The sequence below is a fragment of the Frankliniella occidentalis genome, unplaced genomic scaffold, assembly GCF_000697945.3.
Source record: "Frankliniella occidentalis isolate FOCC.00 unplaced genomic scaffold, Focc_3.1 Scaffold401, whole genome shotgun sequence".
In the NCBI taxonomy this organism is placed as follows: domain Eukaryota; kingdom Metazoa; phylum Arthropoda; class Insecta; order Thysanoptera; family Thripidae; genus Frankliniella; species Frankliniella occidentalis.
The window spans coordinates 134,368-148,027 of record NW_026267523.1 but is presented as its reverse complement, the minus strand read 5'-3'; the positions used below and the strand labels follow the sequence as shown (position 1 = coordinate 148,027).

Sequence of the window (13,660 nt, the reverse complement as noted above, 5' to 3'; positions counted from 1 at the left end):
CCCCCCCTCCCTACCCTCTCACTTCTCGTGCAGCCTCCTCGCGGGCGCGTCGAGCGCTGGATGGATGGGTGTTGTAGTACTTATGTACGTTGCGTCTGTAGTTTATTTTCATCTCTCTCTCGTTTTTTGTCAGAGTCGTTCGGAGAAAGCGAAAGCTTTAGGGACGACTAAGTACTACGTGCATGGGGCGGGGTGCGGGGCGGGCGGGGCCTTGTCGCAGGATGAGAAACTGTGTTTTGTATTTTGTCGCTTTGTTACGGACGGGACATGTAAGATGTGAGTACGTGCGCCACGGACGTGAAGTATCGGGGATTTAAGAGTGGTTACGAAACAACGTGCTGTTCAGGGCGCGGACTATACAAAAGAACGAGGCGGGATTTTTAAATGTCCATATTCGGGGTGAAATCTCCCTGCCCTGCCCTGGACCTTTAAGCCCTGGACGAGTGAACTGGGCTGAACCGAGGGTCGGTTTGGGGCAGGCTATGACACCACCATGTAACCCATGTGAAGCATGTCACGGCGGCCACGACAACGCGGCACGGTCCACGGTCCGTGAGCCGAGCAACCGGCCGCGCTTGTGACCCGTGCGACCCGTGCGACCCGTGGGTTACCTGACCCTCGCGCGCGCGCGTGTCCACGCATCACTTTGGACCACGCGGGGTGGGTGGTTATTGTTGGTGGGGTAGCATGTGTGCATGCGTGTGCGAGCCGGGCGTTGACCTCCCTTCTAGTATTCGCAGCCGGCTCCACACTCTCCTCTTCCCTCTCCCTCTCTCCATCCCCTCCCTCCCTCCATCCCCTCCCTCCCTCCATCCCCTCGGTCGGCCTGGCCTGGCCAACTGGTTTGTGCAACTTACTCGTGAGCACTTGCTCGCACTGCTTGTGGCTCGTGTCGTGGGACGATGGCGTCCTGCCTGGAATCAATAAGGCTTTGGCGCTGCGGGTGCGCACGCCCAGCACAGTAAGCACACGCTCAGCACATGGCAAGCGAACGCTTAGCACACGCTCAGCGCACGCTCAGCTCACGACGAGTATACGACCAGCACACGCTCAGCACAAGCTCCGCCAACGCACCCAGAGAACCATTTAGTTGACTAAATCAGGGTCGTAAGAGACAAAATTTAGTAATCTTATTTTTAACTAAATATGGCCCCACCAATCAAACTAAGTCAGTTTGACTAAATGATTTCATCGTCTTGAATAAAATTTGGTTTTCAGAGCTAAAACTTAATCGATTTTGCATTTGGTCCTCTGGACTAAACGGTCTTCTGGGTGCGCTTGATGTTTGCCGTCGGGCAGCGGAGGCGCCGTTCTGGTGCGATTATCTGCCCGCTTTTCTCGCGCCGCGCCTTTGGCTTTGCGGCTTGGCGATTGCCCTGCGGAGGTGCAGATTGGCTGCAGGAGGGAGGATAGCAAGCCGCCGCGAGGGAAGTCCTGGTGTCTGTCGTCGAGGCGGCCGGGGCGGGGCGCGGGGCTGCTGCTACGAAACTGTCGCGGTTAGCCACGCCCCGCCCCGCCCCGCCACACCACGCCCCATTCCTCCGCTGGCGTGCATGGGGGAAAGTGACTGTGTGGTCTGCACCGTCACGATGATGGCGGCGGCGGCGTCGCGCCGCTGTCCGTTTGGGAGGGTGTCACTTTGGCGTCACTTTGTCCCTCACTTTGGCGTCACTTCGGGCGCCACCACCTTTGGCGCACCCTGGCGCACCTCTATATACTCGCCTTTTGACGTGACGTTTATCGCGCTCGACGTGTTGTGGCCCGAGCGTATCTCATTATGACGCCATCGGGTAAAAACCATTCCCGTCTAATCCTGCTTTTGCTGCTGCTCAAGGCCCCCTTTCCTACCGCTGCCCCGTCTTCCCAAATGTCCATCGCCGCCGCGTTGCCGTGCCGTCATTGTTGTTGTAGTTTTATTTTCCCCCTGTTGACCCCCCCCCCCACACACACACACACAGCCGTTCTGTTATCGCGCGGAGCGTGGTGGAGCCGGCAGCATCACGCGGGGTCGATAAGAGACGAGGTGCCCGGCCCATGGGCCCAGGTGGATGGCATGGCAGCGGTCCGACCCGGCTCCGACCTTGATGGCCCCAAAGCCCCAACTCCTGCCTGCGTCGCCTAACGGAACTCGACGCCGGGTCCTTCCTTGCCCCGGGAGCCTGCTCCAACAACAACGCCGCCGCCGCCCACCGTTGCTCTGCCTGCCGATCGCATCGCTCTTGAAGAAAGGAGGCGAGAGAAAGAGAAGAGGCCTCGGACGGGAAAATATACTTGAAGCGTTTGACGCTGAGACCGACAAGACCAGACCGAGGAAGCATCACTGTGAAAGTGAACACTGCGGAAAAAAAAAAACAAAGGTGCGATCGAATGTCTGTTTAGAGGCGTTAGTGAAATGGCGCCTTCACCAAGACGCCACTGGCCCTGAAAGGTGCTTTTTCGCAATCTTAGTGCCTATATAAAGTACAGTAGCACCTTGAAAAGGTGTTAAATAGCACATTTCTGTTTCCAGTGAAGCAGAGTGAGTCTCCTACTCGTCTACTAGTGTGTATTGCTGGTGGCGCTCGCTCGGCCGCAGTGCGTCCACTGTACGCCCACCGCCCACCCGCCCTGCTCCGCTCGCTCCCGCGGCCAAGACGTCACCGAACGATGTAGAGACGCGACCGCCTTCTTATCACCTCGCGAGCTCAATGGACGTCTGACCCGCCCCGCACCGTGACGCGACCACCACCGCTCGGTCATCATTTCTCCCACTCAGCACCACCCCGTCATCGCGCTCCCAGAGGCGTCCCTCCTCTACTCCCGCGCGGTCCGTTCCGTTGGACATTTCACCGAATTCGCCCGGGGTCCGGACCGGACCGGTCGGTGTGCGATGATGGCGCAACGTCGCCTGTCCGCCGGGCAAAACAACAAAGTGGAGGGACGTATCGTATAGTCCTTGTTTTCTTTCCTTCCGCGAAATGTTGCGCCGAGTTTGGCGGGTGGTTTGCCCTCGGTGACGTGAACGAGCCACCGCCGCCGCCGCGTGAGACCCCGGCTGAATCCCCCCCCCCCCCCCCTCCCCAAACTTTACACCAGCGCACCGCGCTAGTAATGAGATGCAACCTCATTTTGATTGGATTAGACCTTTCTTTTCCCTTCTGTTTTTCTCTGCCACGCATACGTTTGTTTGCCGGCGTTGTGTTAGGGCTATGCGGCCCCTGTTGGTAAAGGTCGTATGCGAGGCACTTGTTTGTTGTTTGTATGTCAGTGGCACACACTTACTTGGAAAGACTGCGTGCAGCCATATATTGTGCCTGCTGATCAAGTTGGCGTGTGGATGCAGGCGCGGATTAAGAGGGTGGGGGGGATTCCCCCCCCCCCCCCGTCGGTCGTATGTAGTGAGCCGCCTCCTGAAAGGTAGGCAATTTGCGCCACCAAACCTCTGTATGTAAGCAACCGACAGTGCATCGCGGACGTGGAGACGTCTTCCTCGAGGGGTTTTATGACTCGCTTTCTGGGTGCCTTTTCCCCTCTAAACTTCGGCCGGCCCGCCACTGTGGGCTGGTGAAAGCACTGGGGCCGTACCGTTTTAGATCAGTAAATATCTGATCCTGATATTGCTGAGGATGCAGTCAATTTCCTTTGGCCTCCTCCGATCTAATTTTCTTAAGCTAGAGCTTCTATGGTGGCTTGCCCAGCAGCGTCGGCGTCGGACGCCTGCTGCGGTTTCAGGTGATGGGTATTCCCTTTCTGCCTGTTTCAAGTCGATCTGGATCGGCCCCCGGTCGCTTGCGTGCGCGGTGGGGCCGGGCGCGCGGTGGGGCGGGGCAGTGGTCCGGCTCCAGGAGCAGCAGCAGCCCCACCACGAGGCCCTCCCAAAGCGGTTTGCGCGGCGTTGCTAAAAAGCAGGTTGCTGCTGCGGAGCCCGGGCGGAGCCTCGCCCAGTAAGGCGGCCGGCGGCCGATGCGTTATTGCGTCGCTTAGACCTGCAATCACACAGTGTTGGCTGCTGCGCCCCGCGCCTCAGCCAGCGGAGCCAGCCAGCGCCCCGGGCGGAGCAGCTCAGCGACTCGATTAGCCCGCCCTGCAGCAGCTCACGGCCAAACGAGGCTGCGTCTGCTGATTCCCATGCGCGCGGCTTGTCAACGCAACCCCGCCCGCGCACCTCACCCGGTGCCCCGCAGTTTTTACTAGCACACATTTGCAACATTGCAAACTTACACCCGTACCTCACCTCCCCCGTGTGCCAAGTAGGCTGCAGGACAGTCTTGTTGGTTTGGCTACCCGCTCTACCCGTAAGCCACACTCTGAAAGCTTAGTTCATATGTGCAGAATGTCCCACGGTTTCGAGCGTGAGACGCGTACGCTCGTCCCACTTGATGAGTTTTCAGAGTACGTGCAGGCGGGCTGCGGCGGGCTGCGGCCGCTAGAGTCGGCCTGGCTGGTCTCTGACCCGCGAGGTCTTCTGACCCGCCTGGCTGGACGGGGCGGGTGGGTGTGTGGGTGCTTGACTCGCAGGGGGGAAAGGCCATAGCCCGGCCAGCATCGAAGGCATGTAGGCAAGCGAGCCTCGGTGTTGTTGTGTGTGTACGTACGCCTGCTCCGTCTGGGGAAGCTCACAGAAACCCCTCTCTCAAGCTGCTGCTGCTTGTGACCATAGGCTAAGCGCATGTATGTTGTCGCTCTTTGGCAACAGGCCGCGACCGCTGCGGTGGCCCAGGGAATAACCGCCGAGCAGTGGTGGGTGCAACCCGGACGGCACACGACGGTACATACGGGGTCACGGGGCGGCGCGCTCGCGGCTCCCCTTTGTCTTCTCCCGCGGCTGTGACGGCGCCCTCCGGAGAGTGTCGAAGCTCGTCCTGTGCGCCGAGCGGGAGCCGAGAGGGAGCCGAGAGGGAGCCGAGCGCAGGGGATCAGGACGGTCATTACGTTCCCCGCTGCACAGGGCCGCCGCCGCCGCGTTGGGATGACCTCGGCGCAGCTGAGGCGGGACGGGACGCGGCGGCCGGCAGAGGGAGGACCGCGGTGCAGCGGGGCGGGGCGGGGCGGGGCGGGCGCGCTGCTACGCCGCGTCGCTGCGTGGCGCGCCGCGACAGCTGAACCAGCAGCAGCTCGCAGCGTGGCGCAGCTCAGCGCTCTGCTGCTGCTACGTATTCCCCCCAGGCCGCGCGCGGTTTGCGGCAGCCTCCGTTGTTTTGCCCGCATACTTACAGGAATAGGGGTTGCCGGGCGAGGGAAGCTCGATTCGCGAGGTGGGGAAGTAGAGTGCTGTTGCGGCGGAGGTGCGGTGCGTGCACTTGGATCGTTCGATCTATTTTATCCGTGCAGTACAGATGAGTGATGTCGACATATCGGGCGGGGGAGACTGGTCACTACATGTAAATGGCAACACGATATTTTTATTGTCATTTGGTATAGAGAGGGGTGCGTGACAATCATTTTGAGGTCGCTCGCGTCGTGAGCTAGACCCAAACACGTTTAACGCATATAAATTAATGCGTTTAAATCTCGTTGACCGTTCTATTCGCGTGCACAAGTTGTTGTAGCGCCTGCAGCCAGCTTAGCTTAGCGAGCGCGGCAAGGGGATGCCCCGCGCCCGACCCGACTAAAGTTATTGGTTCTGAAATTAGAACCGTGCTGGCTTTTTCCTCTCTGCTCTGTGGTTTCCGACCGCGCGCCCCCTACTGCCGTGCCGGACTGACTGCAGCGGAGGTGTCATATTGCCCCTCCCCCCCTTACCCCTTGCGACAGTCAGCGAATTAGTCACCTGACCTCAACATCACACTGTGCCTTGATCACACACACCGCGTCGGCGACGAGGCACGTCTGGCTGTGGGTCCCGTTCGAAGGGGGCCGTCGACGAGCAGTCAGCCGTCCCCCGCGGCCCCGACCATGACGATGGCACCCACCAGGTGGCGGCCGATTAACCTAGCGCACTTGTGTAGTTATACCGTATGTACTGCATGCAGGCGTGCGGGGAGTTTGCCCATCCTCGCTGACCACGGTAAATCCCACGGCCCTCCGGCCGGATAGGCAACCCGCCTGCATGTCTGTTTTGCGGTACAGTGTAAACTATTAGAGTGCCCGGGGTTCATCAGCCACCTGGCGTTTCGCCTCTCCGCACTTACATTGCAAGTTTTTGGCCCGTACTCTACCGCCGCTCCGTGGACACGGGACAGTGTCCGTGCGAGCTCCGTGCACTCGCTGCGCTGCATCGGCAAGGTGTTGCCTCAGTGCTGGTGCGGCACTTGCGTGCGCGCGTGTGCAGCTTTTAGCTTTTGTGCAACTGAAACACGACAGCAGGGAGGGACAAAGACGGGAGGTCGGGCCGGGCCCTGGGAAAGTAAAGGAGCGAACGGAGGAGGTGCGCAACGTGTGCAAGAAAACGACGATTAACCCCCCAAACCGTTTTCCTCATTTTTCTTTATTATTTTTTTTTTTATTTTTTTCTTGTGAGTGCGCAGTGTCACGCCCACCGTGCCCATCACAGGTAACGAGGCTTGTCACACGATAATGGCAGAATGGGCTCGCGCGCGCCCCGCCCAGCTGCGGCTGTGTCGGCTGTATGGGCGCGACTATAGCCCTGCCCGGCGGGCCCCCGCGGCTCCCACCGCACGCCGCCCGTCACACACACAGTAGCGAAATTATATGGTCCTCTGAGTGAGCGAGCTCCTACATTCGGATGCGCGGCGTATCCTGTACACAACACAGGCGACGACGACGACGCGGGGCACATGTGACTATAAAGAAAGAGAGAGAAAAAAAGAAGAACGCCAGGAAAATATTTTCTGAATATTTTCAAGGTGTTGCTCTAACCTACAGCAAGCGTATGAGGTGGGCCAGAAAAAAAATGAGGAGGAAAAAATCGTATGGTGAAATCGTCTCATGCGGGTCGTCCCTCGGCGATGTGATTTCTCCAAGGATTTCTCCGCGTAAAACTCATGCAACGCGCACGCCTATTCGAGCAGGGTGGACCATTTGTGCAGTTTTAGCAATTGTGAAATGTCGCTGCAGCGCTGCTTTTATTTCGTTTATTTAATGTTTTTCTGCCCCAATAGCACAACAGCGCCGCATGTCCTGTCGTGCCCGTGGCGCGGCGCCCCGCGGCTCTCCGTCACGCGATGCTGGGCTCTGGCGGGGTGCGGAATGCGAGGAAAACGTCATCGCGGTCGAAAAGGAATGGCGCTGCAGCCGGCCAGCTGGGGCCCCCGCCCCGCCCGCCCCGCCCCGCCCTGGATGGGTGCTCGACCGTGTGCGTACGCGCCCCCCGCGCCCCCACCCCGTGTCTGCACCGCGCGCTGCCTGCACATGATGCCATATGTCAGGCTCATGATGTATGATTACTCCTCCTTAGCAAATGATACACATTTTAAACATGAACTCGCTCAACAACGCAATACGCTTTCTTTGTGAGGGAAATGCCACGGAGATGCGGCAAATGTGAAGCACACTTTTATTCTCATAGGGTGCTATTTGAAGGGGTGTACTTGACGGCTCGGGTCGCTGTCGGGTGTGGACGACGGGGTCGGACGGAGGTAACTGGATCTGCTCCCACGATAGCCGCTCGGTGGAGGGGCACTCTCGGGGGACGATGGACGACTCACTTGTCGCCTGCGATTGTCACTCTATCCCGGCCAGACACAGTACGCGCATACGCCGCCCCATTGTTATTGTTGTAGGAGTTGCGGTCGGTTAGGCGCCTGTTGGTTAGGCAACAGACGGCCACGCTGCTTGGGCGGGTGGCCTACCCTCGGACCGTCAGGCGTCAGGGGCTGGTATAGGACGGGAGCGAGAGAGAGGAGGAGGGAGCGGTTGTTTCCAGGGCGTGCTATCCGCCGCAAACAGGCAGCAGCATGAGCCAAGCAACGGAAGGGAGAAGTTTCGCTGCAGTGTCGTGATGAGCACGACACATATATGTGACCCACATATTTCAATGAACAAATCAATGGGAAATCGATATTTTCTTTTCAGGATTGTAGGGCAGGGTGTAAAGTTTGCGCACTTGCGCTAGAAACAAGATTTTGTTGTTTTGAGAGACCGCGACAAGAAAGGTATTTTCCGCGGTGCCGTTATAGTTCTTACACAGAAAGCACATTTCACCCTTCCATGGACCCACCCTCGCGAGCTCACAAGTCTCAAAAGTAGCACAGCAGAGCGCAGGGGGGCGTCTTGTTTCGCATCAACTTCCTGTGGGCCGTCGCCGTCGCCATGGGACATGGGATGCCGCGGAGGGAGACGACAACGCCCGCCCCCCGCTATCGTCACTTTGTCAGCTCCAAGCAGGGAGACGCATCGTCTGCACCGCATGAGGGCTTCCTCCATGGCTTCCTCACTCTAGTGTCCCGCTTATCTTGTCGTACCCTTTATGATATGGATGCTCCGCACGACAGCCCTCTCTGTTATCAAAGTTATCACAGATAATGCGAGGCAAAATAAAACCGGACGCGGGAGGCAGGCGCGGCCGCGGCCGCTTCAGTTTCAGAGATGTCATGTCAAATTCGCGTGAGCATGATGATGAGTCACTCGTACGAGTTATCGCGGTCGGAACTGCATTTCTCAGTAGTATAATAACAATAATAATGTGAAAGCAGCTCGTACGTATATCGCATTGTCGGAACTGAGGCGCGTGGAAGACCGGCGGGCGTGAGCCCAAGGCGAGGGGAGGAGGTCACCGGAGGTCACTGCCAGCCTTGCTCCGCCCCGCGGCCTGCGACCGCCTGCGTCCCACTGATAACGAGAGCGAATTGGATAATTGTCACCACACATGATGCACTGTGATGTGTGCCATGTCAGCTTGCAGATGAGAGGAGAGGGGTATGGAGGAGGCATTTACACAGTTATGACAAAAACGTCGACGAATATACCTGAAATCAGCTTGTTTCGGATTTATTTTCTCAGATGACAAAAAAGTGTGCGCTCGTGTTTCTTTGCTATGGGAGCGTGGTGCTTGCTGCGGGGGGAGTGCGCGTAATCGGCCGGTACGTGCCGTGCGTGCAGTCGCGATGTGACCACAGCCAGCTGACGACGAGCACGAGCAGAGAACATCGCCAGCCTTTGTCCGGGGCGGAGCAGCAGGGAAGCCCACGACCATAGCCGTGTTGCGCAAAGCGATGAGCGGGCATCACTTAAACAACATCCCGGCAGAAAGAGCAAAGAACCAGGTCGGATGTTAATTTGGAGCCGGCAGCGGGGAGATTCCCATCGGGGTCTTCCTTCTCTCGCCTCTGCCTCTACCTCTACTGCTGGTGCTGGTGTGCCAATGAGGATGAGAGGTGTAGGCGCGCGCGTACTTTACCGAATCCGCTTTCGGTAATAATGTAATATTCTTTTTTTGTCGTCCATTGGCGACGCCCATCTCGCAACTCCCGGAGCTGCCTGCGCGTCCCTCAGAGAACGATTCGCACAAAAAAGCTGACGAAGTGCCTCTCCCTGTGTTGCTCGGCCCTTCCTCCTGCCGCAGCAGCAGCGGCTGCGTTTGGCAAGGAACCCGTCGAAGTGGTGTCGGTGCGATCCTGCGTCTCATTACACGTTACCCAACGGGTGCAATGGAGAAAAGGAGGGCCGATGCTAAAGCTGACTGGAGGCCCTGGAGGCATGATTTGGACCAAGATGAAGCTGATGCGGAGGGGGAGGCTGATGGTGCCGGGAAGGAGTGAGCTTGTGGCTGGACCAGCCGGAGAGGAGGCTGGCAAAAAGCTCTGGAGTTGCATCGCCGAGTGCAGTGGGACTGCAGCGCAGCCTCCATGGCGCAGCTGCACTGGAGTAGATGAGAGTGGCCTTGAGCGCTCGCCGCGTCGCGGGCTGGAGTGTGTGTCAGGTGCGGGGCTGGAACGTGCCTGCCTGCCTATGGAGACGAGCTGCAAAAAAAAAAAAAAAAATTACCTTTGTAGTACCTATGGAGTCGTCTATTTTGCGTAACGCTCGAGCAGGCTCCCACTCTAATCGCCTGTGACGTGTGCACGGCGCTGGTGGGCGCCGCCTGGAGCCGCTCTCCAGGTGGGACTGGAGCGGGGGGCAATTTGTGTGCGGGGCATTCCTGATTAATGTGGGGACCGGTGGTGTGGGGCGGCCGCGCTAGAAAGCGAGGAGACCTTCTCATGTGTTATAACCGACGCCGATCACTACACTTTCGTTTTCATTCACTGCGACCCAACCGTGGGGAGGAAATGAGAATATGCACTTATTTCTGATATAATGAGCAGAACGATGACACACAGCAAACACCACGCCGTTGGGCTCGACCGTGTCGTCCATACGCGGACTTTCCTGACTTTCCTGCTGCCGCCCCGTATGACTCCCCAAGCATCGCCTGCCCCCCGCCCCGCCTTGAGCAACAGAGTTTGGCTCCGCCAGACCACGCCCCGTGCTCCCGCCCCCACCCGCCCCTTTGCAACTCGTCCGACATCCGTCTGTTGGTTGCCGCTGTTGCCAAACTAGATATGCAGTGTACCGTCCCAACAAACACTGTCGTGCTAAAGTGTCGCAGTGGGGCGTGGCGTGGCGTGGGGCGCGGGTGGCGGGTCACCGTCCCGCACACAGTAGTATAGAGCAGCCCCCCTAGAGAGCTCGTCAGGGTGAGGGAGGATGCTGCTGTCGCCTGCTTGCGCTGTCTCCGGTATGTCAAGAAGAGTCTGGTCTTCCCTCTAGTGTCTGGAGCGTGCCTCCCCCCTCCACTCCCGGTCCCCTGTTTTTCTATTAATTCCCTGCCTTCCCCCTCTCTACACTGTCGGCGCGGGACGCGAACGCGGTGCCTCCTGTCGCGTGCTGCTGCTGCTGCTCTGGCTGGCCGCGGTTCCGCGAACCGCGAAGATCGCGGCGTGGCGTGGCGTGGCGTGGCGCGGTGACTCAGTTGTAATTCGCGCGCTACGCGACGCCGCGCCGTGTTTGAACCGCTTTCCGCGCGCGCCGCGGAGCGAGGAGCGAGCCGAGCCGGCGCTTTATTGTCGTCAACATTTTGCGGAAACTGAACCAGCAGTAGCAGCAGGAGCAGCAGCAGTGAGGCAAGAGAGATCGTCTTACCTCCTCTCTCTGCCCTGCCGCTGCTCTTTCTTGCTGAATTAACAGCAGATAACGAGTGTGAATCACCAGCCTCGTCTACGCACACAAACTAGCGAATAGCTGCAGTGACAAATTGAAACGAGCTAAATAGAATACGTAACAATCCTTTGTGGGTACGCGTACTGTACAGTACCTTAGTTCTTCACACTCGATGATTAATGTGTTATTTAGAATGATAACCCAATAGGCTGGCGCAAGAAAGATTCGTGATACGATGCCATACCATGTGTTCCTCCATTTTTAGAGAGGAGATGAAGCTCGCTGCGAAACTATGAGGTACTCGAAACATCTTGGCTCTGGCGGGAAGTAGACTGTGACGGGCGGGAGCAGCCGGGCGGGGCGGGGCGCTGGCCCACCCGGCGGGGGAAGCACCACGCCGCCCGCCGGCCGGCATACGGCCCCCGACTGAACTTGAATCTCGCTCAAACTTGTGGGATTGCTCCGATAAGTGGGTCAGGACTCCTTGCGGCTCGTAAAAGCTTCGCGCGCTGAGTGGGGCGCGCGTGGCCGGGCCTGCCGGGCGCCTGGCCGGACCTTCCTGCGTGCCGTTCCCACCCGTAAAAGTCGCCACCGGTCACGAGGGCGCCGTAGGTCGCGTCATTATGCGGTGTACAGTATTGTTTTCAGTAGTTTCCTTCACCTTCACTTGACCGGCGCAGCGGGTGCCACACGGTTGTTATAGCTCTCTCGTGTGTCCAAGATTCATGAATTATCTTTTTTCGCCAACGCGCGCGCTTTTCCCACGAGCCCGGTGGTAAAACTTGTGATGCTCCGACGACGACGAATCATCACCCGGAAGAAGATGAAGCAGCGAGTAGTAGTAGGAGGCCGTGCCGCGGTTGGTAGGAGTGACCAGAGCCACGTCAGGCGGGCCGCCCGCGCGTCGTGCCGTCGCTGTCGTTACCATCGGCAGGTGAGATGAAGATGACTTGGCTGAGTACGTGTCGCGGTGCGAAACATGGTGCGGGCACTAATGAGAAGATTATGGTGAATTTCACTGTAAGCTCGAGGTGAAGTTACACTGAAAACCCAAGTGTACGAATGTCACACACCTCCATGTGTGCGACAGAATTTTAACACACCTGCATATGCGTGAATTACCACATGGGGGCAGGTTAGGGCTACCTTTTTAAGTTTACGAATCGTTTACGAATATCTATTCGCTCACCTACTAGTGTGAGCAGGGTTGTTACAGACCGTGAAAGTCAGGGAAAGTCAGGAAAAGTCAGGAATTAGAAAATGGGTCAGGGAAAGTCAGGAAAAGTCAGGGAAATTGAGAGGGCAGTCAGTAAAATTTCTCCGGTTGACTGCCTTCTTGCAAATGAATTAGTGAAAATGCGCAAAATTGACGCTCGAGCTGCGGCAGCGGCACTTACCGGGCCCTGCCGGTGCAGCCAGTCGCCGCTTTTGTGCATTCTCTTGTTTTCAGTGGTATTTTCCCTACCGTTGCTCGGAGTACTGCCTACTTTCTTGCCTACAAAGTCAGTAAAAATCGCGATTTTGTTCAGGGAAAAGTCAGGGAAAAGTCAGTAAAATTGAAAATCCAGAACCTGTAACAACCCTGGTGAGGATATTTTGTCGCACACCTTCTAGTGTGTGAGTTTTTTCTCTCTCACCTGCGTGTGTGCGACATTCATACACTTGGATTCCCAGTGTGACCGTAAGCTTTTAACAGTGGGCCAGCTATGGGCTGGGATAGGCTGAGCTGGCTGGGCTTGTGCGACCGCAGCCAGTCAGTAACAGCGGGGTCCGCGACCTTGCAAACACCAGCAGCACGAGACCCACCGCGAGCGTGCCGCCGTCTCGCTCGCTCCCCCTCCCACCGTGCGCCCCTCTCCAGGTACCTACTGCCTAATGACAGAGGTGGCAGGTGGACGCTACTCATTATAGGCCGCCCCTTTGACTTTGACTCCGCGTACACTTATTAGTACGCAGTCCACATACCCGTACCCCCGCGTCGTGCCAGTTTTAGACGGCCGCCCCACCTGCAGGTGGTAGCGTACGCGGTCAAAAAAAAAATCTGAAGGAATAAGTGTAGTATATACCTTAACTAATGTCGCTTACAGGATTCTTTTTTGCGGTTCACGACGCAATCTCCCCCCCTCCACCACGTACAACGTGGCTGCCATTGCCACTCAGAGCGCAAGCTGATGATACATTGCACCTCGCATATTACACATATTACACATAGTGATGGCAATTTCAGTATTGTACCGTGTGTAGAGGCTAATACTCCTCAGTGTTGCGGGCTTGCATACCCAGGGGGCCATGGCGCCTTACGGGCAGACCGAGTAGGCAAACCCGCAACACTGTGGTGTATTGCCTTTACACACGGTCAGGCGGTACAGTATTGAATGCATCGTCTGCTAAAAACAACCAAAAATAGGTCGTTTTATTTTACGTCTCGCGTTTGCTTGTGCGCGGGTCGTTACTCTTTCGCAGTAAGGTGGCGGGGCAGTTATCGGAGGTGATAAACACCGGATAAGAATAGACGCGATGCTCATTTTGCACTTGTGTTGGTGGGTGCGTGGCGTGGCTGGGGCTGGGTGTGCTTGGTCGCTTGGTCGGGGAATACCAACCTGGTTCGAACGTCGATAACCGCGGTGCGGCAGCCCCCCCC

The 13,660-nt window shown here is 57.7% G+C and overlaps 1 protein-coding gene and 1 long non-coding RNA gene across 5 annotated transcripts in view; one reads left to right on the top strand and one right to left on the bottom strand.

Moving 5' to 3' along the window:
* Positions 1 to 13,660, top strand: part of LOC113217015 (protein draper) — a 27,675-nt gene that overhangs the window by 1,089 nt on the left and 12,926 nt on the right. The window lies entirely within an intron of this gene.
* The window catches only part of LOC113215303 (uncharacterized), a 5,720-nt gene continuing 912 nt past the window's right edge, over positions 8,853 to 13,660 (bottom strand). Inside the window, exons 1-2 of one of the 2 annotated variants that reach the window (XR_008012047.1) lie at positions 11,264 to 11,608; positions 8,853 to 9,839 (exon numbers count right to left, since the gene is read on the bottom strand). This is a non-coding gene — a long non-coding RNA (uncharacterized LOC113215303). Of the gene's footprint in view, positions 9,840 to 11,263; positions 11,609 to 13,660 lie in introns of those variants that run through there. The other variant, XR_008012048.1, reaches the window with a different exon arrangement.